Genomic DNA, 16,800 nt, shown 5'->3' on the forward strand with positions numbered 1-16,800 from the left:
TTTCTTGCATAAGGCTACTATTCTGGCTTTCGAGGTTAAGCTCTATCTCCATCTGCATTTTTCTGCATTGCATAAGGTTCCTATTCTGCCTTCCGAGGTTAAGCTCTAGCTCCATCTGCATTTTCTACATTGCATACGGCTACTATTCTGCCTTTCGAGGTTAAGCTCTACATCCATCTACATTCTTGATTGCATAAGGCTAATATTCTGCCTTCTGAGGTTAAGCTCTACCTCCACTTGCATGGCTGAAAGATCGCCGCTTTGTTTCCACTTGAATGGCTGAACGACCACCGCTTTATTTCCACTTGCATGGCTGAAAGATCGCCGCTTTATTTCCACTTGCATGGCTGAAAGATTGCAACTTTATTTTTGCATCGGCTGAAAGATCGCTGCCTTATTTACATTTGCATGGCTGAAAGATCGCCACCTTATTTGCATGGCTGAAAGATCGCCTTATTTACATTTGCATGGCTGAAAGATCGCCACCTTGTTTGCATGGCTAAAAGATCGCCACCTTTACATTTGCATGGCTAAAAGATCGCCACTTTATTTTTGCATCGGCTGAAAGATCGCCACCTTATTTACATTTGCATGGCTGAAAGATCGCCACCTTATTTACATTTGCATCAGCTGAAAGATCGCCACCTTATTTACATTTGCATGGCTGAAAGATCACCACCTTATTTGCATGACTGAATGATCGCCTTATTTACATTTGCATGGCTGAAAGATCACCACCTTTACATTTGTATGGCTGAAAGATCACCACTTTATTTTTGCATCGGCTGAAAGATCGCCTCCTTATTTACATTTACATGGCTGAAAGATCACCACCTTGTTTATATTTGCATCGGCTGAAAGATCACCACCTTATTTACATTTGCATGGCTGAAAGATCGCCATCTCTACATTTGTATGGCTAAAAGATCGCCACCCATTGCATCTCATCGGCTAAATGATCACCACCTACTGCATCTCATGGGCTGAAAGATCACCAAATCATCTGAAGGCGTCATTGTTCGGAGACACCATTTTCATAGCCCGAGAACACCATATCATGGCCTGAGGACCCCTTTTAATCTTTTACATATCATTATTCAAAGGCCTCATAGTTCAGAGGAATCATTCACATAGACCGAGAGCATTATTTCATGGCCTGTGAATCCTTTATTATACACCTCATGGCCTAGGACATCATGGTCTAAGGATGTCATCCTAACCGCCCGAGGACAAGCATTCATGGTCCGACGAGAACTTGCATCATGTTTAAATTTACGCATAATATACTCTCGTATTGCTCATTTGCAGGTAAACCGGCGAGCAACGGCCATCTCAGCAGGAGTGATCCAGCTCCAGTTCCCGCAGCCCTACCAGACTTTAACCATTTACCCCGACCTAAATACCGTGTCTGTTCTCGAAAGCCCCCATCGGCATGCTCCGCCGACGGATCCTGAACTACATCTGGCTGGATTCCTATAAAACCAGGGATATGTAGGCAGATCAGAAGCCAGAGCACGGCCAAATCTCTTCAAACCATTTCATTCGGTCAAAACTGGCCATCATATCATTACCCGACAACTCTTTCATCCTTCCCAGGTAAAGAGGGGCAGCTGTTGATACCCAATTTTTTCCTGTATATTTGTAATATGCAAAATTCTTTTGTAATAGCATGTATATGCATATATAAGTATGTCCCAATGCTTCATTATTTTTCCCAATTTTTAAAAAGTTTTTAAATCAATTTATTGCCCCAGTTCATCAAGAAAAATACAATAATTATCCCCAAAATTATCATTTTTTGTGATTTATTTATTGAATCCTCATATTTATATTAAAATATAGCTAACATAATTTTTTCATATTTTTACAAATTCATTTAGCATTATTTAAGCTAAATTCCATATAATTGCAATATTAGCCTCTTTTAAGATTTAATTGTAATTATATTTATAAAATTGGCTCGAGTATTTTTTTATTTTATAATTATATATTATCAATCATTTTAGTACCTTTAATTTATTTTTAGAAATTATTTTACATTTTTTATAAAATTAAACAAGAGAAAAGTGGCTATTTAAATGTTAGCCATTACATTTCAATTTTAGCCATATTTGGCACCCCAATTTGAACCCAATTTCAAATACAATTACCCAGCCCAAATCCTGAATATACACGACCCACAACCCATTCAAATAACCCGCCCAGACCCCTTTTTGATCCCAGCCGTTGATCACTTAAATCAACGGCCCATGTTTAACCTTTCCTTTTTTAATTTCCCCAATACCCCCCAAACCCTAATCACTTCTCACCTTATTTATTTAACCGTGTATTTCACTATGTATAATTGATTCTTACCTTATTTATTTAACCGTGTATTTCAAAAATTCATCCCTTAATTAAAATCATATGTATTTACCCCTAATTGTCTACTTTGCACAAGATGTTTACTTGATCTCTTTCCTTAAATAATTTTTGTTCATTACCGTTTAAGTTTGAACTCCTTAATTAAAGGAAGTTCTTCTATTGATTGATTTTAATTGGTACATGATTACTTTCTTACCTTATTTTCTGCATGTTTTCACACCATAAATACTTGACTCTTTCATTAACACAAAGACACCAACACTCGTAGTTTTCTGAACTCATACTCACACTTAAAATTATTCTCTTTTGTTACTTGTGGCCTATTTGCAAATCCTGCTGCCTGGTTCTCTCTCTATTTGCTTTCTTTGAACTGGTATGTTCTAATTAAGATTCAGCACCACAACAATGTGTTTGTTTAACATTTTTTCCTCCTGTCTTGCCTACTGCTTGTGTTTAGTTCAATACTTATTTAGCATTCTCCTTCTGCCTGTTCTGCCTCTATTGTGTATTCTAAGTGTGTTTGACAATGATGGTTGTTTGAGGCATGACAGCATTAAAGTATTGCTGTCTATGACTCAAACTTGATCCCCTGGGATCATAGCCTCATGCCACCATTGTATGTTGTATATTCTGTTGGTTTTGTGAGAATAACAACATTCCCTATTGTTGCGTATTCCCAGAATCAATTAATGCCCATGCACAAGGGCTCTTTGCAATTAGTACCCAACCCCTGAATCCCTTTTGTATAAAGTTATTATTTTTGTAGCACCCCTTTCCCTTTCCCTTTACTCCTCTAGTTCTTCAAGTTCTGTTTTCTGCACTTGCACTCTCGCTTAGCGTTTAAGTTCTGCCCCCCTCTTGTGAGCCTTGCCTTGGGACCCTTGAGCTCCCTCTGAACTTGGACACTTGAGGGCTAGCCATTCCACACTTCACTTAATACCCATTCTGATAATGCAATTTGGGCGTAAGCATTTCCCAGAGTCCCATTGAGGCTCTTAGGGAACTTTGCCACACTCAAATGTGAGAAAGGCTTTGGATCATGGTCTCTTTGAGTTTGGTCTATCTCATAACTCAAAGAGGAAGTCAAGAATCAGGCTTTCTCTGGTTGTATTTTTCTTTATAGTTTCTGATGTAATTTTATTTATTCAGGGCTGTAGAAATCATGACTATAAGACTACTATATTTCTGCATATCCAACCTTTCATATAGAAACCATGTCTATAGGTATTCTGAATTTTACATATTTAAATGCACATAGAAATCATACTTATAGGACCATTCTGAATTCTGCATATTCAACTTCATATAGAAATTATGCCTATAGGATTGTTCAATTCGGCATATTCCATTACATCTAGATACCATGATCATAGGTTTTAAAACAAATTGTGCGTCTAGATCTATGTCTATAAGGTTTGGAAAAAAAATCAATAACGCATAGAAAGCATGCCTATAGGAACCTCTAATTGAATCTAAGCCGCTTCATTCACGTATAGAGCTAAAATTGGTAATAACGGGTACTGTCAGTTGTAGAACTTGTAACCAATTCATTAAGACTTGCCTCTCTTTTAACAATCTGATTACCCTTATTTAGCGAGTTTAATTAGTATGTTTCAGACCCTACTATTTCATTGCTTTTCTAAATCCAGTAGATTATGTCTATAGGATCCTTGTCCAACGCTTAGGCAAGCCTTAGGGTAAAATTATAAGTTGAATCTATTTCTGTTAATTATTACAACCAGTAGGCAAGCCTGATTCGGACTTCTTATCTGAGTTATATAATAAACTAAAACTGCCTCAGTAACCGTCCTTCTTCATCTAAAATAATTAGACCTAAAACAGTAGGTGTAATTCATGCTAATTACGTGCTTCTTTATTTAAGGAGGTATATTTGAGCCTCTGTTTTTTATATGCTTTCCACCAATTTGCAATATGTGTTTTTGTATGTCGCCTTAGAGTTTTACCTTTGAAACTACAAATAAGCCTAATACCCCTCCCATTTAGGATTAGTAGTCCTAAATGCCTCCGGGACTGATAGGATTGGGACGAGTAATAAGATGCAATAAGTAAACGAGACCAACCCGCGCTTTAAATACCTTAACGGGGTAAGAGGGGTATATATGGATATGATGACCACGCAATAACGTCACATGTAGCCCCTCATTGAGGAGTGATTACCAAACGTTGTGTGGGGTGATCCAATATTTAAGTAAACCTAGGACCCCCCTTCTTTTATTCTTATTTCTTTAACATTTTCATTCTAGAATCTGCTTCATAAAATTGTTCTTTTAAACTTTGTCTATTTTCAAACCTTTATATGTGAAATCCCCTCCTATTTGAGCTTTATTTGTCTACATGTTAATTGTACCCTAAACTCACAATAATTGTCTGGACGGGAACCACACTAGTGGATTTTGAGGGGTGCCTAACACCTTCCCCTTGGAATAATTTCAAGCCCTTACCCAATCTCTGGTTACTCAAATTAAACCCTCTTGGTGTTCTAATGCACCCTAATTATTAGGTGGAGACTCTTCAAATCAAACCCAATTTCCAAAAGGAATGAGTTGTCCCTCCAAATGTTATAAACCCAATTCCGCGAGGAAAAAGGAGGTGCGACAACTATTGGTGATGATGGGGTATTGAGCATGCATGATCAGATCTGTGTACCCAATTTTGATGGGCTTAGGGAGTTGATTCTAGAAGAGGCCCATAGTTCACGGTATTCCATTCATTCGGGTGCCGCGAAGATGTACCGGGATTTGACGCAACACTATTGGTTGAGGCGGATGAAGAAAGATATATTTGGTTTGTAGTTCAGTGCCTCAACTGTCAGCAGGTGAAGTATGAGCACCAAAGACCGGGTGGGTTGCTTTAGCAGATAGAGATTTCGGAGTGGAAGTGGGAGCGGGTCACCATGGACTTTGTAGTTAGGCTCCCACGGACTTTGAGAAAGTTCAATGCTATTTGGGTGATTGTGGATCGGCTGACCAAGTCTGCTCACTTCATTCCTGTATGTACTACCTATTCTTAGGAGTGTCTAGCGGAGATTTATATCCAAGAGATTTTTCGGCTGCATGGTATTCCAGTTTCCATCATTTCAAATAGAGGTACTTAGTTCACATCACGATTCTGAAGGGTCGTTCAGTATGAGTTGGGTACTCGGACGGAGTTGAGTACAACATTTCACCCTCAAACGGACGGACAGTCCGAGCGCACTATTTAGATTCTTGACGATATGATACGTGTATGTGTGATTGAGTTTGGAGGGTCTTGGGATCAGTTCTTGCCATTAGCGTAGTTTTCTTACAACAACAGCTATCTATCCAGCATTTAGATGGCACCATATGAGGCTTCATATGATAGGCGATGCACATCCTCGGTGGGTTGGTTTGAGTTGGCCGAGGCCAGATTATTGGGCATAGACTTGGTTTAGGATGCTTTGGAGAAGGTTAAGGTGATTCAGGATACACTCCGTATAGCCTAGTCCAGACAGAAGAGTTACGCAGACCAGAAGGTTCATGATGTTTCCTATATGGTTGGAGAGCGGGTTCTTCTTCGGGTTTCGCCTATAAAGGGCATTATAAGATTCAGGAAGAAAGGAAAGTTGAGTCCGAGGTTTATTGGCCCTTTTGATTTATTGAGGCGTGTTGGGGAGGTTGCTTATGAGCTTGCCTTACCTCCTAGCTTGGCAGGAGTTCATCTGGACAAGGATCTATCTTACATTGAGGAGCCTGTGGCAATATTGGATAGGCAGGCTAGATAGTTGAGGTCAAAGAACATTGAATCACTGAAGGTTTAGTGGCGAGGTTAGCCTGTCGAGGAGGCGACTTGGGAGACCGACCAGGATATACGCAGCCGTTACCCTCATCTTTTCACTACTTTAGGTATGTCTCTATGCTCGTTCGAGGACGAACGAATGTTTACGTGTGGGAGGATGTAACGACCTGGCCAATTGTTTTAAGAATTAATGCCCCGATTGTCGGGCCCCCTTTCTCCTTCGCGGAATCGGTTTTATGACATTTTGGTATGGGACAACTCGCTCCTTTTAGGAAAGGGGGTTTGCAGTTTGAAGATTTGCCACCTAATGATTTTAAGGTGCGTTAGGGCACCTATAGGGTTTATTTATAACTACTTTTGTTAACCAGAGATAGGGTAAGGGCTTAAAATTATCCTAAGGGGAAGGTGTTAGGCACCCCTCAGGATCCACTAGTGTGGTTCCCGGCCAGAAAGTTTTTTGTGAATTTGTACAAGCAGCAAACAAACAAGTATGACTCAAATAGTAGGGGACTTCAGTTTAAATATACAAGTGTTTGAAAAGGACAATTAGTAAAAGAAAAGCAAGATTTTGAAAAGAATTACAATCTAAGCATGCTTATGAATGTAAAGAGGGGTGTGCTAGATTTGTTTGTAATATGGATCACATTAATGCAATGCCCGGTATAACACTCCTCAAAGAGGGGCTACACGTGGTATTAACGCACTGGTCATCAAATCCATATCTACCCTTTCCCGCCCCGTGAAGGTAACTAAAGCGAGGGTTGGTCTCGACCCCTATTGCATGTTGTTACCCGTCCCTTCCTATCAATCCTGGAGGAATTTAGGACTCCTATAAGGGAGGTTCTAAGCAAAACCCTCAAGTTTAAAGGCAAAACACTAAGGCGACATATAATTAACAAGTAGGACTTCAATTAAAAGGAGCATGGAAGACAAACAAAAGGCTCAAATATATCTCCACATACAGCGCACATGATCAGCATAAATCATACACAGATAAGGTCTGAATTCAGAATTCTAAAGCATGGTATCTAAGTGATAACAGTAGAACTAGATTTATAGCATGACTCGGAAAAGAAGTGCGAATCAGGCTTGCCTACTGATTATAACAGTTTGACAGTTAAACAAAGGGAGTTCTGGTTTTATTTAAGTTATTACCTAAGGCTTGCCTAGGTGTAAAGCAATATGCAGCAGTTATTTTGAGTAATTAAAATAGTTTGGAGATTGTTTTTACCTAAAACATACTATTCTAGTTGATACGAATGTAGAGATTGTTACCAATTTTATTCAGAAAACATCACAATGTGAAATTATTACTTTATTACCTTTTTATGAATCAGTAATTAACTAGGCATTTTGAACAAAATGCAAATAGGATCCTAGAATATGATATCTAATATGCACATGCAAATAGCAGCATTGTCAAAAAACAGAATCCCTAAGGCGTGATTTCTAAATGCGCACAAGAGTTGCAGAATTATTGAAATATGACTTCTAAAAGCACAAGAGTAACAACTTTTATGCCAATGTTGTTATTGTCCTAGGAGCAGGATTTCTAAGTGATGGACATAAAATATGAATTAGTGATGGATGAGATGCTGAAGCAAGGAACATGGGACCTAAGAGCATGATTTCTAATGGATGTATGAGTCCTAAGCATGGTTTCTATTGCACAATTAGGAATATAACCCTAATAACATGTTTTCTACCCTTAACAAATATAACATTCATATTTACCCCATCTCTTTTCACTAGCCACCCCAATACTTGTTTATAACAGGTTATTACAGACCATCATTGAAATAAATTACATAAGCAAAAATGAAAAAAATAAGAAGTTACATTGTAGGAAGCCTGATAGGACTTCCTCCCTGAGTTATGTAATAAACCACCTCAAGTGCCAAAATTGTTCCATAGCCTTTCTCATATCTGGGTGTGTCAGAGTTCCCTAAGGACATCAAGGGGTCCCGGGCAGTGAAAACACCCAGATTGCATAACCAAGAAAGAGTAAGTGTAGTGTGGAAAGGCCAGCTTTCATGTGTCCAAGTTCAGAGTGAGCTCAAGGGTCCCAAGGCAAGGCTCACACAATAGGGGCAGAACCTAGTGGTCTAAGAGTATATGTGAGAGTGCTTGACATAGATTTAAAATAGTTGAATTGGAAAACAGTTTTGAAACAACATGTTTGAAATAGGTTTGCAAAAAAACAGAAGAGTTGCTTAGGTAAAAACAATTTGGAAAGGAGGATAGAATAGGAGGAACAACAACTTGGAACAAGCCAACACACACATAACAAGTTCAAAGAATAAGAACATTCACAAGCAGGGGATTAAGGGTTTGGGGACACAGAGAGCCCAAATCATAAACATGGATGAGAAGAGAAGCATATTGACCAGCAATCACAAAGAACAAGTAGGGACTGATTGTCCTTTAGAACACAAACAATTACCTCAAAGTGTTAACAAAGGAATCATGCTTGAAATTAGAATAGTAATAAGACATAAGGGCAAGGTATGAGAGTAATCATGCAGGGGTCTATTACACACAATTAGTCATGACTTAGTGTTAGTCAAGTACATTAGGAAACATACTAGTTGAGGGACATGAACAGGAACTCAAGTAGATATGATGACTATATTTGAACAAAAGAGGGCAGAACTTAAGCATGCTGAATAAAGCGGTAAACCAGACAGACAATTAAACACATGAGTCATTGAGTTAGTGCAGAAAGAGATAGGTATTGTCAAACAATGGAGCACATAGAGTTGAGTTTCAGAATTGAACTAGAGACATACTAGTTAAAAAAATAAAGTGCAGAAAAGTAAAGCAAGTAGAGTTCCACATTCTAGCCTTGGCTTTCAGCCAGCTAGACAAGCAATAACACAAGTAGTATAGAAAGAAGAGAGAGTTTAAGTGTGTGTGTGTGTATTTTGAACTGTGTTCATGTGTTGAGAGGTAAAACAAGAGTGTATATATAGAACTTTAGGATTAGAAGTAATAAGGTAAAGAGAATTAGAGTTCAATGAATTAAGGATCAATCAACCAATCACAGAATCAATTTCTATAGAGAAGTACGGGAGATGCCCATTTAATTGGGGAATAGTCAATTAACAGTCATAACAGGGTTCAATTAAGGTAATAAATCAAAACCATACCATATAGGGAGTCAGTAAAATACCCAAACTACTGATAACTAATTAAGGCAAGTATAACCAATCAAGGTCACAAATAAGGAAGCAAGTAAAATCCCCGCACACGCTGATTTTAGCAGGACAGTCATTCAAGTCAGTAAAAAATCTTAGAGAACACTGATTTTTAACAAGAAAGATTGCTCAAACCCCTAATAAAAACTAATCACGCAAGGATCCCGAAGAATACTAATTTTTAATAGGGAAGATTGTTCAAACCCTAATAGAAAATAATCACGCAAGGATCCCGAAGAATACTGATTTTTAATAGAGAAGATTGTTCAAACCCCAAACAGAATCAGTTAATACATTGGGTTGACAGAAAAATAAACAAATAACGGAGAACATGTGAAAGAAAATTAGTCCAACAGATAAAAACATCCAGAATTCACGCATATTTAAGAGAATCAATCAGGATAGTGAAGAATACTTAGTTTAGACACTGAAATGTTAGAAAAATCTTTGAAGAAAAGTCTGATATGAACCTTAATTTCAAAAAGAGTAAACCAAGTTGAAACAATTAATCAAACAAAGAGATTTTTAAAGGAAAACACCCAATGATACTCGAATAAGTACAAATCTATAAAGATCTGAGAAAATTTGAACAATAGTGAAACTAGGGTTATCAGAAAATAGTAGAAATGAAGAAAAATCAGTTAAAAACTCATGGATATACATAGATCTAAGACAGATCTAGAAAAAAGTGGAAAATCTCAAGAGTTAGGGTTTCAGAGAACCTATAGAAGATGAGAAAACCTTAAAACGTCACCGGTTTTGGCCGAAAAAATTATAGATCTTACTCAAACAGCAATGGATGGCCGGAAAATGGCATGAAAGACCATGGATAGACTCTCGAAGAGTTTTGAACAAGATCTAGACTAGATATCTTCGATATCCTTCCATAAAATCGCAAAAACGAGCAACTAGGATACGTAAGAGACAAGTATACGTCTCAAACAACCATGAGAATCCATGGATCGAGTGAGGATTGAAGGGATTTGGGCTGGTTTTGGGTGGGGCGGATAGGGTTAGGTTTAGGTCTCAGAGAATTGGAGAGGAAAGGATTCAAAGGCGGCTCAAATGAAAGAATGGGTAAGGTTTGGGGGGTTGTCGGATTAAAAAAGGAAAAGAATTATGAGGGCCGTTGATCTTTTAAATCAACGGCCAGGATTTAGCGAGTCTTGGATCAGGTAGGCGGATTTAGGATTTGGGTCGGGTGTTTTAATTCGAAATTGGGCTGGGATTGGGGTTTGATTTAGGCTACAATTGAAAGCCAATTTGGCTATATTTTAAATAGCCACCTTTTCTCTATTTGATTTATAAAAAATAGTAAACAGTTTCTGAAAAATAGTTTAAAGTGCTAAAATGATTTATAATACATAATTAATAATTTAAAAATATAATATCCAATTTTATGCATATAAAACATAATTAAATCTTAAAAGGGTAATATTATAATTATGTGCAATTTAGCTTTAAAAATACTAAATGTAATTGTAAAAATATATAAAAATTACATTAGCCATATTTTGGCATAAATATAGAAATCCAATAGATGAATTATCGAAAATAATAATTTTGAAAATAATTATTTGGGATTTTATGGATAAAAAGGGAGAAAATAAATTAATTTAAAACCTTAAAATAATGGGAAAAAATAATAAAAACCTTGGACATGCTTATATATGCATATATATGCTATTTTGAAGGTATTTTGCATATTTAAAATATATAGAGAAAAATTGGGTATCAACAACCGTGTCTTTACCCGGGAAGGATAAAAGAGTTGCCAGGTAAAGAAATGATGGCAATTTTGATCGAGCGAAACGGTTTGAAGAGGTTTTAGGCCACACCCTAGATTCTGAGTTGTCTACATATCCCTAGTCTTATAAGAATCAGGTCGTATGTAGTTCAGGATCCATCGGCGGAGTATACCGATGGAGACATTTCAAGAACGGACGCGATATCTAGGGCTGGGTGAGTGGATGGTTTACAGGAATGGTTAGGTTTGTTTTGTCTTAAGGAACTAGAGTGGGATCGCTCCTGGTAGGATAGCCGTTGCTCACTGGCTTACCTGCAAATAGAAGCAATACAAACGTACACTGTGCATAAATTTAAACTTTATGCAAATTCCCGTCGGACCATGAATGTTGTTTTTGGACGGTTAGGAATGGCGTCCTCAGACCATGATGTCCTGGGCCATGGTTTGTTTGATGCAGGATTAGCAGGCCATGAAATGATGTTCTCGGGCCCTGAGGGTGGTGCCTCCGAACCATGATGCCTTTGAATAATGGTATGCAAGAGATTAAAAGAGATCCTCAGGGCATGACATGGTGTTCTCAGGCTATGAAGATGGTGCCTCCGAACGATGATGCCTTTGGATGAGTTGGCGATATTTCAGCCCATGAAGTATGCAGTAGTATGATACGGACAAGACATAGCTTAGTCTTGGGAATTGGAGGGCAGAGCTTAGCCCGTAAGAAAAGCGAGATAAATAGTGCTTGAGATAGAGCTTAGTTTTGAAGAAAATTAGAGGCAGAGTTCAGCCTCGGAAGGCAGAATGATAGCATTATGCAAAGATACAAATGAATATGGAGGTAGAGCTAAACCTCGGAAGGCAGAATGGTAGCCTTATGCAAATAGGAAGGCAGAGTAGTAGCCTTATGTAGATTGGAAGGCAGAATAGTAGCCTTATGTAATGCAGATGCAGATGGAGGTAGAGCTTAGCCTCGGAAGGCAGAATGGTAGCCTTATGCAGATTGGAAGGCATAATAGTAGCCTTATACAATGCAGATGGAGACAACGTTTAGTCTCGGAAGGCAGAAGGTAGCCTTATGCAAAATCGGAAGGCAGAATGGTAGCCTTATGCAATGCAGGTGCAGATGGGGACAGTCTTTAGTCTCGGAAGGCAGAATAGTAGCTGTATGCAAGTTGGACAGCAGAATAGTAGCCTTATGCAAACCAAGTGCAGATGGAGGTAAAGCTTAACCTCGGAAGGAAGAATGGTAGCCTTATGCAAGTTGGAAGGCAGAATAGTAGCCTTATGCAATGCAGGTGCAGATGGAGGTAGAGCTTAACCTCGGAAGGTAGAATGGTAGCCTTATGCAAATTGGAAGGCAGAATAGTAGCCTTATGCAATGCAAATGCAAATGGAGACAACGTTTAGTCTCAGAAGGCAGAATGGTAGCCTTACGCAATGTCACGCCCCAAAACCTGAGGAGCGCGATCGGCACTTAACCGAGTAAACCCGACTGAGCAAGCCTATTAGATTTCATTCTACCCAAGCTAGTTCATGCATACAGAGGGAATGTTATCTCATTTTATCAAAAAACTATGTAAGCTTCCATTTTATTTCCGTTAATGACTTCATTCATAGTTTACAAAATATTACAAGTTTATAAGTTTAATGAAAAACACGCTTATCAAGTACAAACATTTCTAGTCTGGACTCCTAACATCAACCAACGCCGACAAATAGTCTACGGAGCCTCTAAATACAATAGAAGAGTAATAGGGAACTGCCGGCAACAAGGCTACAGCTATATCTCAAAACGTGATGAGAAAATAAACAAAAGATACATGACATGACCCCGGGATGGAGTGGGGCTAACTAAGACTGCTAGGAAGAGAGTACAACTATCACTGGCCGATGTCGCTCGCTGTGGAACCACCTATATCATAAAATGATACAGTGCCCCCGGCAAAAGGGACATTAACGCCGTCGAATAGCACAAGGATGCAAGGCTAAAAGTCTTCTTCCAGAATAGAATAACCATACAAGCAAAGAAACTACAAAACAGTAAGTCAAAATCAACAATACCCTAGCATCCAATTTGAAACATATAAGTCTTCTAGTTTACGAAAATAATATATATAATTTTTGGTTGGGAGATCACTAGCACTGATATGAGTTATACCACTGTCTTTGTTAGCACGGAGTCCGACCATGACCCAATTGGCTAAGTCATCCCTTTAGAGACATGTACCACAATAACAATTTCCAGTTTTTGATTCCCAGCACAATATCATCATGTGTGCGGCATGGCGTCCGATCACGGCCCGATCGGCTAGGCTGCCTTCCCACATATGTTGTGTGGGTTGGCGTTGCCAATTTACAAATATTACCAAGTTCATCCCAATAAAGGGGAATAACCACGATCCACCCCTACACCGGCACATGTAGTTTCAGGTGTGAGCCTTATGACCCACCCTTCCTCGGTTTTGCTAATAATACTCCCAGAAATATTTTTAATTTGATTGATATTGCACACAATTGTAGTATAAATACAAGTATATAAATATATCATAGACACAACCATTCTTACCTCAATACCTCTCACATTTTATTGTTTTTATTAATATCCTTAATCTCTCTCGATAATAGTATTTCTTTGGCCCTTTGGGCCTTTCACAAGATTCATCTTTTTTATGGCACGAAGACTGTATTTGGTTTTCCACATTTTCATCCCTTTATTTTCAAGGATCACCAACCAATATCAATGTACTAAATATTCCGGGGAATCATATATTTACGAACTCAATAGAAATAGAATCATCAAACATAAGGGATTCTCCCCAAAGAGGAACATGCCAACCAATAGTTGAAATACACATTGAATGTATTTGTAAGCAAAACATTATCTAAGATAGCCACTTATGGGCATAGTTCAGGTGCAAGGCCTTTAGGCCAGTCTACTTTTGGAATTTAGTTCATAAGAGTGAGTCGAGACTTATTTCATAATTTTCTTCACATTTTCTCATTCGATTCATTTCCAAACATCTTTACAGAGTATCAACAATAGGCACATTCATTCAAGGCACTTAGTACACATAAGAGCAACTAGGAGCGTTAAATATATCGAATTCTTCTTACCAGATTAGTATACTAACCTTCTTTTGAAAATGTGACTCAATGCTATACCATTTTGGTAGACAACCACACTTAAACTTACAAAACAATATGGAATTCACTTCCGAGAGAGAAAGTTTATCCTACATACCTCGATTGATCTCTCCTTAAGTCCTACTATACTCCGAGACTCTTAGCAACATCAATATCTTAGTAACATGACAAATCGAACCACAAATTAGAGAGGTTACCATAATTCTAGATCATTTGAGCATATTTTCAAACACTAAGTGTGCATTATGATTTAAAAACAATTTGTGAAAGATCCTACCATCCCTCATCCCATTCTTAGCTCAAGACCTAACCAAATACTTTTTAACAACTCATGCATGCAAGATATCCACTTCTATCATCATTAATTACCCTTCTAATGGTCTATCCTAGTTATATCCAGTAATTAAGAGCTTGGGTTATAAAACCTTACCTTTCAGGAAGAAGATCTAGATGTCTTTCTTGACAAATTTTCAAGTTTTAAAAAATATCTTAGGAGAAATGTTGATGAAGAACCCCTTCTCCCTATAGGACCCTCTCTCTCTCTCTCTCTAAATGCATCAGAAAAGAGGCCTAAAATGAAGGGTATCATGTAATATATCGACATGGGGTCGGGTCAGAAAATTAGAAATTTGGAACCCTGAAACAGATCTGCAATCACAAAGTTGACATGAAGCCCGCATAATAGACCGCAAAAATGCTCCCCAAAACCTAAACACACTGTCTGGATATGCGGCAGAAATGCGGTCCGCATACCCGTTCTACGGTCGCACAATGCACCGCAGAACTACCCCTTACAAAATCCCAAGAGAATTACGCGATGACTTTGTGACCCGCATATCGACTATGCTATCGCATAATTGGCCGCATAGTTGACATCAATTTGGCCAACACACTGTTTCACTCTGCGGCGACTATGCAGTTTGCATAGCTGTTATGCGACCGCATTTTCGACCGCAGAAACACACTTTTCTGGAAAACATTATTCTTTGACTTTTTAATGCATATCCCAGTTCAAAAGGTTCCTGCTCGCCGTGAAGAATTTTACGAATCTCTAACACATATTCCTAACTTGACACTACGAGATCGCGAGTTTTAGCAAAAATTTTCATGGGGCCTTACATGCAAGAAATAAAATAACAAATGACAGTAGGGTTTTCTTAGCTGATAGCAGATTGCGGCGTTATGATTACTGGGAGCGTTGTGACATACGAGACATCACTAGTGTATGCGGATAGCAAATGTTGGCAAGTGCAACGGTTCAGAGAGTTGTATTCTTGAACAATGTTTGTTCCATGGGCGTATAGTATATTTAATGATTTCGCAATCCCAGTGCATACATCTAAAGAAAAAGCATGATTTTTGCAAGAGGGAAGGTTAGTTTGTATCCCCACTGGCTTTGCTTGACTTGTTCGGCTTTGATCTAGTGATACTGTCTGTATCATTGGGGTAGCATTGCTAAACAAAGCAGTTTCAATAATAGACATGCATGATTTTGTAAAAGTGTGACATAAATGTATTATTAAAATAACTTTTAGATGAACCGACGACTGTGACGTAGTTCAGGACATTGCAACCTCTCCTGCTACAAATGTTTAAGGGTTTTCCTCAAAATTCTTCCCCAGTTTGATGGGTTGACGTTTCTGACTATTGCTCTTGCGGCGACCGGCTAAAATTACTTCGGAATTTTGAGGGTCCTCCTCAAAATTCTGCCCAGTTTCCAATTGTGGGGGAAATGAAATTTTTATTGAATTGTGACCGAACCCATAAGGCTGCCTATGTATCCCCTCTTAAATGGGAATCAAGTCAGGCGTAGTTCATTTTACATCATATAAGGAAAGCATAAAGATTACACAAAGTAACGTTTGACAACATCTAAATTGATCGGCTTTGACCAAACTTCTCCGTCCATTTCTGAAAGTATGATGGCACCCCCTGTCAAAACCCGATGAACCATGTATGGACCCTGCCAGTTGGGAGAGAACTTCCCTTTGGCTTCATCTTGATATGGAAAAATTTTCTTCAGCACCAGTTGTCCTGGTGTGAACTATCTTGGCTTGACTTTCTTGTTGAAGGCTCTGGACGTTCTGTTCTGGTAGAGTTGACCATGGCAAACTGCACTCATTCTCTTTCCGTCTATAAGGCTAGTTGCTCATAATGACTTTTTACCCACTCTGCGTCATCGAGCTCAGTTTCTTGTATGATCCTTAGGGAAGGAATTTCTACCTCAGCGGGAATGACAGCCTTTGTACCGTAAACCAGCATATAGGGGGTTGGACTGAGGTACGATACCCTATAAAAGCAAATGATAACTTCTCGTGCCACTGTTTGTGATTCTTTATCATTTTCCTCAATATCTTCTTGATATTCTTGTTGGCAGTTTCTAAAGCTCCATTTATCTGGGGTCTGTAGGCTGTGGAATTCTTGTGTTTGATCTTAAAAGTTTCGCACATAGCTTTCATCAAGTTGCTGTTGAGGTTGGAGCCATTATCAGTAATGATTGACTCTGGAATCCTGAATCGACAAACAATACGGTCGTGGACAATGTCTGTCATGACTTTCTTTGTCACTACTTTG

This window comes from Nicotiana tabacum, chromosome 8 (assembly GCF_000715075.1).
Source record: "Nicotiana tabacum cultivar K326 chromosome 8, ASM71507v2, whole genome shotgun sequence".
In the NCBI taxonomy this organism is placed as follows: Eukaryota; Viridiplantae; Streptophyta; class Magnoliopsida; order Solanales; family Solanaceae; genus Nicotiana; species Nicotiana tabacum.